This window comes from Tenebrio molitor, chromosome 9, assembly GCF_963966145.1.
Source record: "Tenebrio molitor chromosome 9, icTenMoli1.1, whole genome shotgun sequence".
Classification (NCBI taxonomy): domain Eukaryota; kingdom Metazoa; phylum Arthropoda; class Insecta; order Coleoptera; family Tenebrionidae; genus Tenebrio; species Tenebrio molitor.
In genome coordinates, this window is record NC_091054.1 from 15,606,522 (window position 1) to 15,615,868 (window position 9,347).

Here is a 9,347-nt window from a genome sequence, read left to right on the forward strand (position 1 = left end):
ACGAATACTAATTTACTTGTTATCAACACAGTTGCGAACAGTGCTGCACAAAGAATGGAAGCAAATACGAAAGAACAATATGTAGAAAATCCTCAAAAACTGTTAAAATTCATTCAGACTTGGAATATAAAATTTTTTTGCTTGTCTTCAATGAAAAAGTACAGCGTGATCAACAATGACTGAGTCTGTTGGCAATGAAACAATTGAAAATACTGGTGATTTTTGTCTAGTAATTGGCACTGAGCATGCACTGACCGGATTTTTTAACTTGAGATGACATTAAAAACATTCTTGGTTATGCAGGTTATGTTTATACTATTACAAAAATGAACCTTCGTTGGTAAATTTTAAATTTGCCAAATTTCATTGTTACCAACAGACTCAGTCATTCTTGACCACCCCGTAGCTTAGCACTGTTTACACTTGATATATCAAATATACAACGTACATTTGATAATTATGATGTTCTCATAAAAAAAAAGATTTGATAAAAATATTAGATGGATCGAATTTTATGCCGGTGAGTGTACATTAATTACAGCATAATTTCAGGGCAAAAAATGTTACTGCTTGAAGGATATATGTATATATTTCAAATTTTACGCGCGTTAGGTAATACTTTCTCTGCGTAGAATTTAATGATTTTTATGTCAACCAATCTCTCCCTGGACAAACTATATAAAATTAGAATTTCACTGTCATCCTGTTCTGTTTGACATTTAAAAATTGAAAACAAAAACTATTTTCTGGCGTGAACTAGGTAAATCGAAATGAGTGTTATTTGCCGGTCAGAAGCAAATTGTTGGGGGGAAGTTGACCATTACATGCGACAAGTATGAAGTACTGTGTTTAACATCCCGCCTCTATTTTCTGGTCCACTTGTCTAACAGAACGGTGAGTCAAGCATTTTTATACCGAGTTAAACCGGCTTCGATGAGAGAACAATGCTCTGGATGGAGCGACAAATGTAATTTATTATTTTTGTTGTTGTGAAAATAGTGATTTACATTACAAGCTGCGAAAGTTTACTTTACTCCAAGCACATGAAAGAGCTTTCGCAGCGTGTATAATGTATTAAACTTTTCATTCTCCCATCGACATTTAATAGAATCATTATTCAGTGATTATAATAAAATTAGTATAAGGGGGCTTGTTGTTAACGTAACTTTAGCAACTACAAAAACATTATTTTATGACATTTATCAAATATCGTTGTTGTTGAATACTAGTTTTAAATGCATTTTATTGAAGAAACTGCATATATTGCGTGCAGAAGTGTGTTGCCGGACAATTCTAAAGACCGGAAGGTACAATCAAGCTTATGAAAATTTCATTAAATGATGTGCAACGAATGATGTTTTTGGCATTTTTCCTTTTTTGCCGTCCAGGGCACGAGAATTTTTCATAGCTAGCAACTGATCCCCTAGCGTGTTTTACTTTCGCTTTCAATCGCAGTAATTTTTCTTTTAACACCAACTATTTTTTTTGTTATTGTAACATACCGGTGTATTAACCAAGGAACACAGTTTTAATAAAATTTTAATAATTGTCTTAACGTGGTCTTATCGTACTATGGCGGACAATAAATTTAGGCCGGTAAATTTCTGACATTTCAAAAAAGTCAATGCAAGCGACCATTTATTGTCATTATGACTGATGTGTCAGTTATTTCAAACTGAAGGTTTTTAAGCTGTTTGGCGTTTCCTTCGCCCTTTTCGTAACTTACAGATCATGACGCACTAGCATAACTGATTTGTAGTAGCACTTCTCTCTGGTGCACGCTCCTTTTCCCAATTTTAATTTTGATTATCGCTGTCACGATGACAAGAATGACAAAAATCGAAAATGGGGTTAGTCAAGGCGGTTAGTTGAACATAATGCCAGCTTCACATTTTGATATCAAGCTAATGACAGGCCGGCCTAAATTTATTGTCCGGCATAGTACTATTGCGATCAAAAAATTTTGGACACTAATGTCATCGTGCTGTCATACATTCTAAAACGACCCTTATGTATTAATAACCTCAATTTAATTGTGTCAATTTTGAAAATGTGAACGTCAGATTTACCGAGAAAATATTCAAAAAGTTGTAAAAATCAGACAAATGGAATAGAACGAGGTTTTAATTAATAAAAAATATAAAACAAATACCCAAATGTACTCGCATATTAAAAATATTATATTTTAAACCGGTGTCAAATTGACAACAATTTCATCTTTCATGTGACAGTTTCAATAAAGCATGATTTAGAGTAATTTTTTTAATGTGACAGAAGTTTGATGTCCAAAATTTTATGATCGTAATAGTACCTACTATTCCGGACACGGAATCTTGGCCTGAACTGACATTTAACTGACAAATATGTGTGAACTGGCCTTTATTGAATATAACCCAACTTTTGACTGCTTTTTTGATGTCACAAGAAAAACTTCAAAGTGATTTTTAATAATTGTCATTTATTAATGACACTGATGCCTGGTTCACATCTTTTTTTTTTTTAGAAATGTCTAAAAAAATGTTGGCCAAGATTTCGTGTCCGGAATAGTACTATTGGGGACACGGAAAACTGGGCAGATGTATCATTCAGTTGTCAAAATTTCTAAACCATACCTTAGCTAGTCATAACCAACCTTAAGTTAATTTGACAGTTTTTTTGAAAATATCATTCATAATGACAGTAAAGGTGCATTTACATTGACACTTTGTGAAATGACAATAGCAGACTGCCCAGGATTCCATGTCCCTCATTGTACATTAACTTTTAAATACACTTAGAGCCAGTTTATAGAAAGAGAATTAAATATTTAATTTGAATTAAATTTTAATGCGCGATTAACCCATGAATCCGAAACTTCGATTGCTGCAATCTGATCACGTGTTCGGTTAATCTCGCATTTGATTACGATTAAGTTAATTTCGCTTCTGTAAACTGGCCCTTAAATTCATTACATATGTATCTAGTAAACATGGAGCGCATCTTCACCTGTAATAAGTTGATACTACAGAGGAAGCTCACCACAGTTTGACGCTAATAAATTTGACAGTAGGCTATTCTATACTGCATACTTAAATGGAATAGACTTTAGTAAGTAAACGTTTTGACATTTGACATTTTGTCAATTGCTAAACGCTTTTATGATAACGATGGGTTTTTCTCAGTTCGTACTACCTAATCCATAATCCTTCCTTTCTTCTTTGATGTATTTAGAAAGTGAATTGACTCTGTTGTTTCTTTTCTTTTTACCTTCATTTAACATCAAATAAAAGTTTTTTTTTTCTCACTTTCTTCTTAAATTTAATTGTCGATCAGATAACAATAATCAATACTAAAGTTAAGATTCTTAATAAACACCAAAATATGCGTCTAGTTACGATTTTTATGTCTGAAATAATAATCGACGTCTCAGAAACTATCAGTCTCAGGGCGTATGGTACATAAATAAAAATTTGATAATCTATCTAAATTTGTAAAGAATGGGGGTTGCCATTTAAGCAAATGGAGATGACAACATTACGCGGAACAGCAAGAAAAATGAAAATGATCGGGTTTCTTTAAAAAAAAATAAAATTTCCTGTCCTCTTTATTTTCAAAAAGCTCAACTGGAAAGAAAGTATTTTCATTGTTCTAAAATTTGACGAACAATGTATTTTAAGCTGTCCTTAGTAATATGTAATTGTAATAAAGAATAAACAACTTACTGAACCCCCTTTATTTGAGTTATCACATTGTTAATACTTAGTTATTTACATTAGAGTACGGTAGGTGTATTTTCCAGCGCGAAAACTAGGTCGAGGCGAAGCCCTGGAAAATACCTACCGGACGACATGTGTATTAGACTTTTTCGCTGACCGAATGTTTTATTTTGCACTTTTGTAGATTTTTATGAAATAAAAATTGTCAAACTTTTAGACATACAGAGCTGCTAATTTAACTATCCCTCCGCCACCTGGCGGCACGGCAATTTTGCCGGAGTACATACACTATTACGGATATTACTATCAAGTAATAGTGCAGTGCTTATCAACATAATTACCGGCGTCTCGCCTCCGCATTTTGACTTTGTTGTGTATTATGTTCTGTGTCAATGTTAAGGAATTTCCTCACGATATGACATGAGTATATTAATATACCTTTTTGAATTTCAACTACCAATGTGTTCCCTAAATCCAGAGATTGCGGTACTATTCTCGTTGCTGAAATTATAAGTGGTAAAATAGAATTTTTTTTTAAACTCCAAAGATTTCTCATAGCAACGGAGAGCTCTAAATGTTTATTAATTTTTGTGTTATATGTCTGTGTTATATTATGGGAATTTGGAACAGCTATATCTAAAAGATATGCTTGCTTTTGTTGTTTATTTAAAATAATAATGTCTGGTCTGTTATGCTGAATGTGAATGTCAGTTAAAACTGTGAGATCAAAATATAATTTGTAATTGTCATTTTCCAAACAACTTTCAGGTTTATAAATGTAATGTGGTTGTGTATCTTTTAATAAATTGAATTTAACAGCTAAATTCATGTGTATAATTTTAGCGAATATATCATGACGTTTCTTATATTCGCTTTGAGCCAAAACGGTGCAAGAAGAAATGATGTGTTCAATGGTTTCCCCTTCAGTTCCGCAAATCCTACATTTATCGATGATCGATTGTAAACCGCATATGTGTTTTTTATAATAATTTCTTGTATTGATAACACGATCTTGTATTGCAAATGTAAAACCCTCAGTCTCAGGGTGAATATTTGATTTCTTAAGCCATGCATGAGAAGCCTGAATATTAATTTCTGGTTGTTCCTATTTGATTATGATTATTTATTAGTCATAAAAATTAAAGAAACACGTTTATCGGAAAAATAATATACCTACCTAAAATAATTTGAACGCCCATATTGAAAAAAATTGAACTTTCAACTCATTTGGAAAGGCACAGAGCAGCAAAATTAATACCTAATTTCGGCATATATTATGGGCGGCCACCACTTTCGGCGCGGCCCTGTTCGAAGTCGTTTAAATAATAATTTATCAATAGGTCGGTACAAATCGTTTACGTCATATGCGACGAATTAAGTATCTGAGTGAATTTCTTCTTAGGATTTTAATTTTTGCAATAATTCAACTATATAAAAATTGACCACTATCCTCTTCATTTCTAATAACTTCTGTTTCACATTTTGATACAATAAACACAATAAGAAAAGTAGAACGGCACGAAAAAATTTATCATCTCATTAATCTCGGAAGAATCAATAATTTCAACAACAGTTTCTAACAATTAAAAACACAATTTACAAAAACGTACACAATCCACCAATCAAACATCGTGCGCGGGATTAAAGTGGCGCACTTGTTCTGCAGGATATTTTGAACAACTTGAACTTCAGTGTGAACATAACGTTTGAAATAAAATTCATAGTAGCGTTATGTGATGTTTTTTGGAAAATCGCTCGGACAGGTCGATTTTATTTTGAAAAATGCCATCCTGTGACGTACAACTTGTTTAAATGACGGCATTGGTTTTTGCGCAATGACATCACCAATTTTTTTTAATGGCAACCCCGATTTTTTCATCTCTTTCCGATAGACCTTCCTACTACCTAAACGATGAATGAAAAAATTGGTAAACTCCGTCCAGCGAGAGATTGGGAGAGTTTAAATTGTAGGCTTGTAACCCAACACTACAAAATGCACTAGAATACAATACAAAAAATTTGAATAAAAGAAATTATTGTGGTGGTACCTTTGAAATAATTTTGCGGGCATTGTAATCCTACGCCAATTTATGCTGTCACAGTAAATTGTCAAATTTCAGCTGTTGTCATTGCCGCTGTCATTTTAAATCGTCATCACCGTGTGTGGTTTATTTGCTCTTTCGTCTTCAAGTGAGGTATTTTGTTGTGTTTAAAACTTCTTAATTATCTGGGATAAGTTAGTTTGTTCGTTTGTATTGACTAAGTTCTGTATTGTTAGCCTCCGAGTAATGTGTGTTTTCTTCGTTATTTCTTGCTTAACTATTTTTTTTTGTAGTGTTTAAACTTTCTAAGTTTTTAAGATTAGTTAGTTTGTTGTTTTAGTTTGTTTCTGTGCAACATGTTCCCTATTGTTTACCTCCGAGTGCCTTTTTTAAGTGACATTTCTATTTATAAACATGAATCCCTTTAGTGATATCACGAACAATATCTAGACTGATGCCAAGGTATGAAGATAATATTTTTAATTCAATTATATTGCTTTAAAACTGTTTTGTAGGCAACCGGAAGTTATTTGACTGTAGCTGGCAACCCAGTAGCCCAGAGGATGTGATGCAAGTGCTTATTCATTTTTCATAAATGAAAAACTTACAACTGAAAGTCAACTGGAGGTTGCTTTTCATACCAAAATGGTATTATATCATAATTTTATTGACATCATCATTGATTAGGTCAGATTAGTCAAGGGTTAAAAGTATTTTTCTTAAAGATCACTGCAAGATGCTTAAGAGTTAGGTTAGCAAAAACACAGTGTCAAAGTATAAAGATGGTCCAACTAAAACATCATCAAGAAAGTTGACAAGGCAGCGTCCTAGAAGAGCTACAGCAGACTTGCATTGCAATATTAAGCAAGAAGTTCATCTTGTATTCAAAGATATGGTACAGAGCAGTAAGACAAGGGTTGTATACTGTAAAGCTAGTTTTTTTCCAGTGAAATATATTTTTTTTTTTAATTTTCAGTCTTCTACCGCCGCAGGCTCTTCTGATGTTTATTCAATAAGTAAAGTTAATATTCTAGAATATATTTTAATAGGTCAAATTAAATTCGGACTGGCGCACGATAGTCGGTCATTCAGACAAACGTCTGCAAGAAGTGTCAGGATTTAATTTAAATTAACCTTGACGATCTCGTTGTCCATTTCTGTTTTATGTTTATATTACGTATTATGTCTTAAGGATACTCGAGCAGCACTGTTCGTTATTTTGTGTAAGTAAATCAGAAATTTAATTTGAAATTAACCAGTTACTGCAGGTGAAAACAAGAACGTATTTGATTTTATTTACCTATTTGAAAAAATAAATACAGGCGTCCTTCAACCCAAGGCATTGTTTTATTTTAACTCCTAGCCCCCTGAGAAGTTCCCCATTTTTGCTTCACGAACTGATCTTCCGTTATTTTGAACACAACAATTTCGTAGACATTTCACGACCAGCAAAATTAAGTCATTTGATTCCGCATTGATATAAAATTGATATACCGGGTGTAAAATTGGTTTACGAGACATAGGATTTTACATGTAAAAATAAGGAGATCCAATTATTGGCTCCCCTAATAATTTTATGGCAAAATGATTAAAATGAAAGTTAGAGAGAATTAAAAGTATTGTCTAATTCCACTCTTTGCTTTTTTTCTAACATCTTGTGGTACTGAAAGAAAAGCAAGAAAGAAGTTAAGACAAAAATACTAAAAAGCAGTACTAGCAATGAAATTTGACTTCTAAAATTATTTGTCGGGTGGTTTCACTATTATTTAATTTTCTTTTGATCTGCCTTTCAAATGAACTCGTACAGGACTACAGGACGAATGAAAAGGTATCTTCCATTAAATGTTCAAACTTCTCTCCAATTCTTCGAATTGTTTCTATGGCTGAAATTGGTCAGTCTGGGAAACCTGAAGCAAATGTTGCTTGGAAGTTTCTTAAAGAAGATCCTCCATAATAACATCTAAAGAAAGAAATAAAATTTCATGCCTAGTAGTACTTTTTAGGATTTTTGTGTAAACTCTTTTCTTGCCTTTCTTTCAGTACCAGAAGATGTTAGAATAAAACTAAGATTGAAATTAGACCGTAATTTTAATTCTCTCTAACTTTCATTTTAATAATTTTGCCATAAAATTATTAGGGGAGCCAATAATTGAAACTCTTTATTTTTACATGTAAAATCCTATGTCTCGTAAACCAATTCTAAAGTCCATTCATTTTGTATTGAACTTTTCAAGGTCAAATAATTTTATTTTTTGGCTTTGTAATTATGTTTTGTATATAGTGACATGCAGGTAAACACCATAAACGTTGAATTGAGCATTGCTAAATCACATTATGTTGGTTATAGGCATGTCACTATTTACAAAACATAATTACAGTGCCAAAATTTAAATTATTTGACCTTGAAAAGTTCAATACAAAATGAATGGACTTTACACCCGGTATAAACGATCTCGTTGGTTGAGGTTTTACTTTTAAATATTCTTGACGCAAGTAGTTATCAAGAGTTCGTGTAAAATACTGCAACTGTAATATTTTCATTCATTTTATCTCTTATTCGTTAAGGTACTTCATTCATTAGAGCATAATTTGAGGGCACAAAATGTTATTGCTGGAAGGATATATTTCAAATTTTACGCGCGCTAGGTACTACTTTCTCTGCGTAGAATTTAGTAATTTTTATGTCAACCAATCTCTCGCTGGACAAACTATACCTTACATAACTATTTTTTTTGAGAAAATGGCAAATTTTATTTTTTAAAATTAATTTTATTTTTTAAAATTAATTTAATTTTTAATGTAAAAATTTTAATTGACCTCATCTAAGGTTAACAATAAAGTTTAACGCAAATGTTGAAATTATTTCCTGCCCACCATTTGACACTTACCGACCGTTTGTACACTGCGCTCAATAGTGTCAGGGCTTTTCGTTCCATTTTGAGCGAATTCGCTGCAGTAAATCTTCTAAATTGTTTGGTCGATTAAAATAAACCTTCTGCTTTAAATAAACCCATACAAAAAAAATACATTAAAAATTAAATTAAATTTTTAAAATAAAAATTGCCATTTTCTCAAAAAAATTGTTATGTAAGGTACCAATTTTTTTCATTCGTCGTTTAGGTAGTAGAAGGGTCTATCAAAAAGAGAAGAAAAAAGGGGGGTTGTCATTAAAAAAATTGGTGATGACATCATTGTGCAAAAACCAGTGACGTCATTTAAACAAGTTGCACGTCACAGGATGGCATTTTTCAAAATAAAATCGACCTGTCCGAGTGATTTTCTTAAAAACATCACATTACGTTATTATGAATTTTGTTCCAAAATTTATGTTCACACTGTATAACTTTTTTTTTTCATTTTTCACTCCGTTATGTTTTGAAACTAAAATTTAAAACAGCTAACAAAAATGCTTCAGGCGTTAAAAAAGGGACCGACATAACAACAGTTGTATTCGCTGGAGTGCAAAAAATGTCATATTTGTAGCATGATTTTGATAAAGAAAGAAAATAAGTTGTGAAGCTTCAGTGATACAGTTTCTAGATTTTCTCCATCATTCTGAACAATTTGAAACGAACCAACAGATCAAATCTGCACGTCAAACAAGGCGAAA